General features: G+C 41.9%; 2 long non-coding RNA genes across 2 annotated transcripts in view; one reads left to right on the top strand and one right to left on the bottom strand.

Moving 5' to 3' along the window:
• The window catches only part of LOC309378526, a 58,344-nt gene that overhangs the window by 42,302 nt on the left and 3,706 nt on the right, over positions 1-12,336 (bottom strand). The window lies entirely within an intron of this gene.
• On the top strand, positions 4,571-8,382 carry LOC309378525. The gene is made up of 3 exons (XR_014172125.1): positions 4,571-4,675; positions 5,698-5,751; positions 8,068-8,382. It is a non-coding gene; the product is annotated as an uncharacterized lncRNA (long non-coding RNA).

Raw genomic sequence — 12,336 nt, 5'->3', positions numbered from 1 at the left:
ATATTCCCTACGTTTTGAATAGCAGTACATATAGGAGAGCAACAGTATAGGAGAGTAAACTATTAGTCAACAATTCGCGGGCTCTTTGCCCCTGATCTTCAAGTGTGGATGGTTCAAATCCACTCCCTCCCAAGCCTCCCTTTGTTCCTAGTTGCTGGCATTGCTCAGTTGGTTGTGGAATGAGTGGTTTGTAAAGAGGTAGACTTAGAGACAGGCACAGCAAGAAACAGTGATGCGTGAAAAAAGGAGACACCCACCAGGTATGGACATAGAAACTCTGGGTTTGAAAACATGCCCGAAAGCAAGCTGCTTGAGTATGGACTGCTAGGGGACAAAGCAATTAGAGAAAATGTGGATTTTGTAAGCATCTACAGTACCTGGAAGCTAGTCCCACCGAACTCAATTGGATGGTTCACACATCATGTCAAGCCAAACTTCTGAGTAAACAAGTGTAGAATTGTGCTGTTAAATAAGATATCTTCAGCTTCCTGGATTGTGGAAGCCATTGTGGAAGCCCAATATGAACACTAAAGTAATTTCATCCCGTCCTGCCAATTCAGTGTCATTTTAATATTTGTATATTTTGTCCATGATAATAAGATATGCTACTAAATACAACCTGAAAAATTGGCCTAACTCTCTACATGAAAATAACTATATATGCTTTGCTATATAAGGTACGTGGTTGTTTGCTAAGGATATAGTTTTATTTTTTATGACAAGAGCATTTTTGCCTTTCACGAAACAGAAGCTTTTGTCAGCGGATTCCACCTTACAGCAAATGAGCTGGTTCTAAATAATTAGTCCAGTTTATCTAGATAGAATATTAAAATGGTAGGTTCTGAAAATTCTTTTTACTCCTGTGGGAATTCTTCACAGATTAGCCTCCCATTCTCTGGGATTTACGCTACTGAAGGGAAAAAAGTCAAAGGATAAAAGCTCCATCCATCTAATTATACCAATCAGGAAGCTTTATCACATCAGCTTCAAGACTTCATGTTGTATGTCTGGGAAAGACCCTGCTGTTGTTGGGACATAACAGAGAGTCTAGTTTTAACACACCCTGAAAATAGAGCTCTTTCAGCAAGTTATTTATAGAATTTGTGCCAAGCAACTTAAGCAGCAGTAAGTGATAGGGTAAAAATGTGAAGGCTGAGTTTAGTTGATTTAGCAGAGACCTTTAAATTAAGACTCCGCAAAAAATAATAAGGGCGCCTTTTCTTTATTTATCTATTCAACCACAGGGCAGAAAGGGCAAAGAAGCTTAAAAGGCCTATTCATGCGAACTGAACTGGTGCTTTGAGTCAACTATTTACACATTGTAAATGTATTTCATTCACATTAACACAACATTCACGGAGTAAAATGCATGCAAATTAAGCATCTCTATCCATACAGAAAATAAATTTTAAAAAGGAAACTGATCTTAATGTTCACTTATTTGGTCAGGTAGAAGTGTTAAATGGCTTTTTTCAAAATGCAAATAGTAAGCTGAATCATCATTACTATCACTTAGTGGAATCTTTTTCTTTTTCGGTGCATTGTTATTTTAACTGAATATAATTTATCTGCTGGGTGAAGTCAAAGGTTGAGATTTTTTTTAGTTCAACTACCTCAAATACTACATAGAAATTCAAAATTAGAAGAAAACTCCTCATACCTGAATCTATACAATTATTTTACCAAACATTTGCATCTGAAGCTTTGGAAATCCTGCTTACCATTTGGCAGATTGATACAGATGACTTAGTGATGCAGTATGTGATGCAATTATATCACTTTGTGGGGGGAAAGCTATTTGACCTAGTTCTCCCTAAGGTGATAAACCTGCGTCTAGACTGCTTTAGATTTCACTTGGGGCTGAAATGATCAGCAGCGTCTTCATCTGGCTCCCTTAACCTGGCTCCCAAACCCTTAAAATTGAAAATTAGGTATCAGGGGGAAAGTTCTAGCTGAGAAAACAATCATATCAGAGAGAAGCATGGCTTAAAGCACAGTTAACACACATTATTTCTCTCAAACAGTCATGGGTGCTGTAGTTAACCTCTCAGAGTTACAATTCTCAGCAACTCTTAGCAAACTAAGGTGCCCATAATTATTTAATGGAAAGAATGAGCTTTACAGGTTTAGTGTGCACTGTCTAAACATGGGAAGCTTTTTTCATGAGGTAGCATTCCAGTCCTATCAGCCCCTACCTGAAGACTAAAGCCGTACAGCCAAGAAACAGGACTTACCATGGAAGTGTACTGGGACAATATTAAACTTGGAGTTAACTTAGTAGTTTTATGCCCCTCCTTTAAATGGTATGACTTCATCAAATGGTTTTCCGGAAGCGGCACTCCTTTTATGATAAGGTGCATTACTTCGCTTTCTTCAAATTGCCTTGTGTGGTGGGGAATTCACTGAAGTGAATTACTTCAGTGATTCCAAAAAGTTGGCCAAGCTGCATCCTAGGCGCCTCTCTGTTCATTCTGCTGATCAGATCTCCATGTCTTAAAATTTGGGGAAATGGCAGCTGGAGGAGAACTGACATTTATCAGGGTGTGTGTGTGTTTCCTTTCCTCTATGCCTTTTTTTTTTTTTGCCTGTGACCCCCACCCTACTCCTTTACCAATGCTTCTATTTGGTTTCCCAAATGTGGGTCTCCAGCTGTTTTTGGACTACAATTCCCATCATCCTTGACCACTGGTCCTGCTAGTTAGGGATGATGGGAGTCAAAGTCCAAAAACAGACCCAAGTTTGGGAAACCCTGTATTAGAGAAAAATTATAGGTATAGGCTTTGTAAACACAGGTTTTCCACAAAGGAAGCAAGCAGCAGCTTCAGGGGGGTGATTCTCATTGGGGGAATGATGTGAGTTGAATTGATCCTTCTCTCCCCCAGGGCCCCAGTTCTGTTCTGCTCGCTTCACTGCTGTTATTACTCAGAGATATGACATCTGTGCACAAATCATTGTTGCCCAGCTCAGCCCTCAAAACGAAACTTAGAAATGCTATAATTTCAGAAAATATTGATTGCGTCTTTACAGAATCTTTAAGCAGTGGCGTAGCGTGGGTTATCAGCACCCGGGGCAAGGCAAGTAATTTGCGCCCCCTAACCCATGGATTTCCCTAACCCCCAGATGTTGCGCCCGGTGCGGCCGGCCCCCCCTGCACCCCCACACTACGCCACTGTCGTTAAGTGTCAAATCAATATACTTATTTTCATTAAAATAAGTCCACGTAATTCTTACAGAATTTTATAAATATATATACTTATCCAATGCAATTGTTGAATTCTTCTTTCGCCCTGATCCTCGATGAACCCAGATGGGCAAGCATCTTGTACATAGTGCATCAAATATTTTCATTGTATGTTAGCAATGTTAATATACTATGTATGCTAAGTGACTGGAATTTCTCCTTCAAGTATGATGCCTTAAGGTTATTTACATTTCACATACAATTGCAAGTAACAGCTTGCTTTAGTGGCAGAACATCTATTTAATGAAGTTATTTGTAGCTGCACCGTAGTAAATAAGCTCAAAAGTAATTTCATGAAAAATTAAAAGAAAATTATCTGAAAGCTGTCACCGGAATTACCTATGCTAATACATTCAGTTAAGAAAGGGCGCTTTCAAGGAAATGGATTATCATTTTTTTTTCATGCTCTTCCAAAGGATAACTTATTTTAAACATGGTAACGAATTTATAGCAATTCCATGAGTGGGAGGCCCATTCTCTATTTCATAAACCCCAGTAAATGACAGCTCATACAGCAAGCACTGTAACATATAATGAGATAAGCAGAAACATGGGCAAATACCCCCACAACAAGTAACAGCAAAGCACCAACTTTTCTGATAACATGAAGCATATGTAACCTGAAGCGTATGTAACCCGAGGTACCACTGTACTTGTACTTTGACGTGCTTTCGAACTGCTAGGTTGGCAGGAGCAGGGACTGAGAAACAGGAGCTCACCCTGTAAATGCCATGGTAAACCTACATCAGCACAAACAGATGTCTTCATCTGCCCCAACTGCAACAAAACATGTGTGATCATTCCCCATATTGGTCTCTACAACCACAGCAGGCACTCTAACTCTACAACAGTTTGCCTTCACCCCTGAAGCCAGACACTTCCATTGTCTACTGAGACAGACGGGTGCCAAACAACCTGTCTACCTTCTGACACAAATAATCACATACAAATATTGTTGAAAAATACTACTAAAGTTGGAAAGGGTCAATTATGCTTTGACTTAAGCAATTCTGTCTACATGTGGGAACAAAATCAAGACTGTTTATGTCTTAGACTTTTAAATTACAAAATCACCACAGGTCCATCGCTAAGTAATTCCAAAGGATAAGACACCTGAAATACAGGATTCAGAGCTGGGACCAAACCCAAACTTCCTATAGACGTTTGATGATATTCTGTGCCAGACCCAGCTGCTTAAGCCAATCCCTAAACTCCATACACCAAAAGCACACTGAGCTTAAAACAAATGGTGCTTATTCTACATCAGGCTTTGGTAACAATGGCAGCATTGTTAAGCAAAGACACAACACTATTTTTTTCCAGTACAGAAGAAAGGATCTCTCACTAACAACAGCTGCCTCTAGATGGAGTGACTCACATCCTGAGAACAGGGCACACCTCAGCTTCTCGCTCTGGAGTCAACTCTAATTCTAAGTACTGTACTCAGCAGTGTATGAAAACTGTCTCATTTTGCCACTGTTCACTTCAGGAAACTGAGAGTGAACAGCCTTAAGTTCCATTCACATATCACAGGGAGATGACTTTCGTATTGCTGAGGGGGTGTGTGAATGGGACTTACTATATGCCAATATAACAATTGACTTCAACTCCTGCAAGAAAGAATAAGGCCCTATTTCACTGCCAGCATATCCTGGCTTCATTTCACTTCATCTGCCATGGCTTCCCTCAGAAAATCCTGAGTGTTTGGATGGAACTGGGAAGACAGAATTCAAATTTCCACCCATCCATGAAGCTCTTTGCTGGGGCAAATGATTACCCCTAAATCTAACCTACCTCACACATGTGTTCTAATGAGATTATCCTATACAGGCAACCTCCAATTTGGGGGGGGGGGTGCATTCCTGCCCTCTCCTCACCAGCAGGTTGGCGGAGCACGCATAAGCCTACCCTTTTCCGCCCCTGTTCTGCCCTCTTCTGGGTCCAAAACAACCCACACATCGGTAGTTGTGCGTCAATTAAACACACACAAAACGGTCACCACTTGTATGAGACTGGAATAAAAATGTGAAAAATATTTTTTGAACAATAGCTAAATAATGGAATAATGCAAATTACAATATTTTCAGAAAATCACTAGTACTAAAACAATATGAATAACTACTGCATGTAAATCAGAGCATATGCGTTGCTTTTGAACTGCAGCCTATTTTACTAATATATTAACATGTGACTAATTGTATTTTTTATTGTGATTTTATTGTATGCTGATTTCTTAATGGCTTTGACCTCCATGGAGGCCTTATTGTTGAATGAATATTTATTTATTTTAAATAAATAAAATAAATACTTTTTATTTATTTTGTCCGAATGCAAGACCTATTTAATCATTTTATACCAAGGTCCCAATACATTAAAATAAGAAATATTTTCAACATAATTAATATTTCATATTCAAGAAGTGTCTGCAAATATTAATCAACTTGATCCATCTGCAGGCAGGGAAACATGGGAGCTGTTGTCCTGGAGTGCCATCTTGTGGCCAAATGAAAGTAAGTAAAATCTTATTGTGGAAATGTTTAATGTAAACTTCATATTTTATGGCAGGGTGAGGAGGTATTCTGTAAAGTATTTAGTGGTGAGCTTCCTAGTAGTGCCTCCTCGTTGCTGTGATTCCTACAAAGAATTCTAGACAAGGTAAACCTCGGCCTGATCCAGCAATGCACTTTGGATGTTCTTAAGCAAGTGCTCATATCCAAATCACTGAATAAATTATTAATTATGACTGTACTGCCAAGCATATCTGAGAATACATGCACTTTTTCTTTGTAAATTTAAAATAATTCAGTGGATCATGGGAATGCTAGTTGTGTGTGTGTGTGTAGATTATAGCCACTGTGGTGTAGGAGTTAGAGTGTCGGACCTGAGAGGCCAAGGTTTATATCCCTACTCAACTATGAAGCTCACTTAAGCCAGTCACTCACTAATCTGCCTCACAGGGTTATTGTGAGGGAGAACTATGCATTCCACCTTGAGCTCCTTGGAGGAATATAAATGCAATAAGTAAGTAATCCGGACACTGTGGTATAGGTAAAAGGTAAAGGTAAAGGTACCCCTGCCTGTACGGGCCAGTCTTGACAGACTCTGGGGTTGTGCGCCCATCTCACTTAAGAGGCCGGGGGCCAGCGCTGTCCGAAGACACTTCCGGGTCACATGGCCAGCGTGACATCGCTGCTCTGGCGAGCCAGAGCTGCACACGGAAACGCCGTTTACCTTCCCGCTAGAAAGCGGTCCCTATTTATCTACTTGCACCCGAGGGTGCTTTCGAACTGCTAGGTTGGTATGGAGACACCCAAATATGTCATCTCATACATTAAATGCATTTCATAGTTTTCCTCACAAGCTGCAGCACTGACAGTATGATCATTGTGACCTGAGATGCATATCTGCAGTGCATGGCAATAAATGTCCAACTGTACCCTGATACTTCCTGGAAACCCTGACAAGTCATAAGTACAGTGATAAATATTTGTCAAACACAGACCAGAAAGCTAAAGTGACACCTCTGATAAATCAACTGCACTCGCTTTCCCGATGCTACTAGGACAGGTTCTTGTATCAATATAGAAACAGAAATATCAAGACTATTGCCTAGACCGGTGGTCCCCATTTAGTACTGTTTTTCAAAAGCCAATATATCAGTGGTAGTTTTTGTTATTTGAATGGTGCCAGGGACCCCCTGGATGGGTTACTTCTGACATCAGGAGTGGCCCAAGCCATTTTGTTGCCTGAGGTGAATGACAATATGGTATACGCCCCATTCTGTACCAAAAAATGTAAGTAGACTGATAGCTGAATATTACTTCAGCATTGGTGATGGAACAAAGTCCTCCACCGCACACTCGGGCAGCAAGCTAGCGTAGAGGCTGCAGGGCAGACCATGTAGCACACATTTCTGGCCACTTTCTTCTCCTTACAATTCGCCTTGTGAAGCAGCTGTCTCACTCTGCCCCATGAAACAGCCGGCCCTGTCTGGTAATACCAGATTCTGGCAGCATAAGGCATTTTTTAAAAGGATCAAAATCAAGTCCTTCAGCCAGGAACAGAATAACCATTTAATTTAGCCTATTTCCCCTGTGCAGCTATTGAAAAGTTAAAGAATTGCAAGATCCTAGACATTAATGGGCTTGGAGGGGCATTTTACAAGTCTTTTAGTGGGGTTTGGGTCTCCTTTTTTAAAGCAACCTAATGAAATCTTAGAATGGGGTGTGATTCCAGAAATGTGGTGCTGATTGAACCTCATAGCCATATTAAAACCAGGTAATGATCCCTTCTCTCAAGGGTAGTACTATGCTAAATTCCTCACTTCCAACCTAGCAGCCCAGCTTAATATTTCCTTTCCTTTCCTTACTTTACTTTACAGAATATGCTGGAATAGACCAGACTGGCTTTATGCCAAGATGTCAATTGTCAAATTCTGTGAGGAAATACTATTCTTTATAACAAAATCAATTCCCTCAGCTTTATTATCGCTTTATGCTCTTCACGTTTTGTATCACTTAGAATGGCCAATTTTAATGACACTGCTACATAAATTAAATGTTAGATCAAATTTTTTGAATGCAATCCAACAATTCTATTCATCTTCAGAAGCTATGGCTAGAGTCAATGTGTACTACTCACACTTGATAAAATTATCCTTGTGCACCAAGCAGGCTTCCCCTGCTCCTCAGTTTCTTTTACAGGAACTAGTGAAGGGCTAGCAAACAAGATCTGAGCAGAGAATTTCAATTAATAGGAGGCAGCATGTAATACATTTACCAACGACATTTTACTGATGTTAAGTAATATGTTGGTTGTCATTCCAGTGCTTACAGAAACAGCTCAGCGACTTCCATAGGGCATGAGATAAATTATGTGCTCATCCTCCTATCTATTAACATCCCTGGTAACAGAACGAAGGTGATTGCAACAGCTCTCAAACCTAACACTACACCTGAGTATTGTTACATCTAAAGAGGTTATGAAAGTGAAATCTTGTTCCCCTTTCAAGAAATGTAAAGTAATAACTTGCGCAGTAGAAGAAAAATAATCTTTCACGGCTGGGGGAAACCTAAATTCACCTTCCTATTTCAACACCTCCCAGTTATGATTCCTGAGGGTGCATTAAAACAATAACAATATTTGTTAGAGAAATTTACTGTTGGTGGTAAAATAATAATAATTAATAGTGCTATCTTATATAGATGCAGAAAAAAAGAGATTCAGTTTATTAAACTTAAGTCTATCCTGAGGTGTTTTATCTTAAACTATTAGTACACTAGAATTAGAAATTATAAGGACATCACCTAACTCATGACACAATGGAGACTTCATAAAATGGACTCTCAATGAAGCATACTGCCTCTGACTCCAAGGTGGTTTGGGTCATTTCAGTAGGGTACTTCAATGGGATTGGGGAAGAGAATTACATTGTGTTGGGATGCCACTGGCTTCATTGTGTCCTCTATGCAGAGCCAGCCCACCAATGACACAGGATGAGGCCAATGCCTAAGAGAAGTGGCACTGCAGAGGAAAAGGAAGTTGCTTCCCTGCTGCTCCTTTACACAGTGGGGCAGCCAGAGCCACTGGGCAAAGTGGTGGTGGCAGTGGGGCAGTGGCTTCTCTTTCTCTTCCTCTTCCTCTTTGTTAAGGTGCTGCCCCTCTCTGGGCGGTTGGCCTGGGTGAATAGGCTTGCTGCTTTCATAGCCTATGTATGACAGCAGCAAGCCTATTCGCTGAGTGTCCAAAGAGCAGCAGGCCTATAGGAGAAGCAGGCTACTGCCCTGGGGCTGCCCTTGCTTTACACAGCAACTACAAGGACCCTACCTTGTAAAGCAGCAGTACAGCAGCTGCTTCCTCTTCTGCTTTGACACCTCCTCCTACTTCCCTTGCCCACACATTCCCTCTGCCCCCCACCCACCTGTTCCTTGATTTTTTGCCTTGGTCACCTTCTCCACTTTGACTTCATATTTCAAATGTTGCTGGACAACAATTTATATACTGCATTTATTCTTATATACTGCACCTTATTATACCAGGAGCTCAATGTGGGGTACATGGGTGCTCCCCCTCATCATTTAATCCCAACAATCTTGTGAGCTAGCTTTAGGCAGAGAGAGACAGAGAGAAAATGGCCCAAGGCCACCCAATGAACTCCATGGCTGAGTGGGGGTTTGAACGCTGGTCTCCCAGACCCTAATCTGCCACTCATAACCACTACACCACACTGGCTTTTGAGTGTCACAGCATCTCTGATCATAGGCGAGGGCTGGTGAGTGCTTGGTGCTATACATGGAAATGTTGATTATAATTGCTACCAGGTACTCAGTGCTGTAGAAATTAAAATCATCATCATCCTCATTGCTGGTGAGTGCTTGGTGCTGTACAAATGTGGAAAATGTCCTAATAAGGTTGCATGTCAGGGAGAGTGCGTTTTGTGGTTTGCACAGCAACAAAACAAAACAAAACACCACACACACACACACACACACACACACACACACACACACGTTTCAAAGCTCAAAGGTTGGTAATTAACCAAAGATTTCCGAGAAGATATTTAACAAAAGTGCCAGGCGAGCCTCCCTGGGAAGAGCATTCCACAAATGGGGGGGCCCCACAGAAAAGGCCTGTTCTTGTGTTGCCACCCTCTAAACCTCTCGTGGAGGGGGCACATGAAAAAGGGCCTCAGATTATGATCTCAGGGTCTGGGTTGGTTCATGTGGGAAGAGATGGTCCTTGAGGTATTGTGGTCCTGAGTTGTTTCAGACTTTTTTGGTCAAAACCAGCACTTTGAATTGGGCCTGGAAACTGATTGGCAGCCAGTGCACTTGGGCCAGGATTGGTGCAATATGCTCAAACTGTCTTGCCCCAGTGAGCAATCTGGCTGCTGAATTCTGAACTCATTGAAGTTTCTGAACTGTATTCAGCATGGATGTTGAAATCCCCCCCAAACAAGCAGTCTAGGAGTCCTGAATCCCACCTCAGAGACCAGCTCTGTCAGCTCAGGCTGGAAAACTGATGGGCAGTGAAGTGGATGGTAAACCAGAAAAATTCCTAATCCAACACCAGGAACAAACACTCTAGATCCCCATTTAACTGGACACAGAGCCAAGAGAGAGAGGTGGCATTTCTATAAGACCAAAGCAACTCCCTTTCCTGACCCTCAAGTCTGCCCCGATGCTGCCCTGAGTACCTTGGCAGGCATAGCTGGGTGAGACCAACTCTGCTTTGCTCTCCCACCAAGGTCTCAGTGATACATACCAGATTGACCTCCTCATTCACAATCATATCATTGATGAGGGAGGTTTTATTGAGAATCGCCATGGTATTCAACAGCAGCAACCACAGACGCAAGATCTGGCTAATAAGACAACCACAATTCCCTAGGTTGGAGGTGACAAAGTGGTGGCACAATGTTTTTGTTTCATCTTCAATCAATCCTCAATGTTTTTCTTCTTCTCGGGCTTCCGTTTGAAATCTCTCAAATATTTTGTTCAGAGTCCCTCAAGGCACAGCCATTTAAGCTTTGTCTATGTTGCCAAGATTACGATGGATAGCTGCCCACCCTTACAGAAAAGTACCAGGATTCCCAGCTGTCACTACCAACTGCAGCCAAACTACTAGCTCAATTACTGACTGATATTCTGGGAAGAAGTTCATAATGTGATTAATCTCTGCTGTAGACACACTCGACCTTTATGGATCTATAGGCTGCTATATTTCTGTGAGGTCAGAATAGAATCACCGAGGTGGGTGGCTAGCATTTAACAAATTCAGCTGATTTAAGCAAAAGGACAATTCCACAATCTACTCAGACGTATGTGGAATCCCCCAGGGCCACCAGTATCATTTTTTTCCCCTTAGGAGCTGGGGGGGGGGCTCCTTAGAGTCCTTCTGAAAATGAACAAATAAAAAGTAAAAATAGCAAAAGCAATAACATAAATCAATAACAATAAAATAAATAAATATTTACTTCAACTATTTATATTCTGCTTAGCACTGTTGTCTAGGAGTATACAATACAATACATTTACAAAAGATACACTAAAGATAAAATCCGTAAAATTATCTACAAAATCAGAAAACTTTATTTAAAGTGCCTGCTGAAAGGGGGAGGGGGGAGCTGACCAGGCACTGAAGTTCAACAGGAAGGAGGCCTATATGCTTTCTGCCAGGAAGGATTTCCATAGAGTTGGGTCCAAGCAATCTTTCTTCTTCTTCTTTGGCGATCACTTGTAGCCAAGTAAGATTATCTTCCATAAACATGGTTTTAACAATGAGTCCGTAAGTGACCATGGAGGCCAATTCTGGATCCACACATCATTCCACAGTGGGGACATTGGTTTCCGGGTGGGAGTTGAATGGGGTACTACTAACAAAGACTCCCCTGTAATGGGGCAGGGATATAAGGAATCAGGTGGTCCTTAAGGTGTCCTTGTAAATTAATGCAAGAACTCTGTATCTGGCCCAGTAGCATATAGTCAGCCAGTGCAAGCTTTTAAGCACTGGAGTTGTATACTGGCAGTAGTATATCCTCAAAAAAGTCCAGCAACAGCATTTTGCACCAGTTGGAGCTTTCAGAATGGACCCCAGGGTAGCTCCACAGTAAAAGGTAAGGTAAAGGTACCCCTGCCCGTACGGGCCAGTCTTGCCAGACTCTGGGGTTGTGCGCCCATCTCACTCAAGGGGCCAGGGGCCAGCGCTGTCCGAAGACACTTCCGGGTCACGTGGCCAGTGTGACATCACTGCTCTGGCAAGCCAGAGCTGCACACGGAAACGCCGTTTACCTTCCCGCTAGAAAGCGGTCCCTATTTATCTACTTGCACCCGAGGGTGCTTTCGAACTGCTAGGTTGGCAGGCGCTGGGACCGAGCAACGGGAGCGCACCCCGCCGCGGGGATTCGAACCGCTGACCTTTCGATCAGCGTCCCACTCCACAGTAAATTGCAGTAATTGGAGTATTGAAGTTACCAATGCATTAATCACTGTGGCCAGGCTATCCTTGTCCAAGAATGTCCATATTTGGTGTAATAGCTATAGCTGATAAAAGGAACTTCTAACCACTGAGGCTACCTGAAGCTTCAGCAACCATGA

This window comes from Podarcis melisellensis, assembly GCF_964234715.1.
Source record: "Podarcis melisellensis genome assembly, chromosome: 10".
Taxonomy (NCBI): Eukaryota; Metazoa; Chordata; class Lepidosauria; order Squamata; family Lacertidae; genus Podarcis; species Podarcis melisellensis.
Note: the sequence above shows the minus strand (reverse complement) of the source record. Positions and strands in the feature narration are given on the sequence as shown.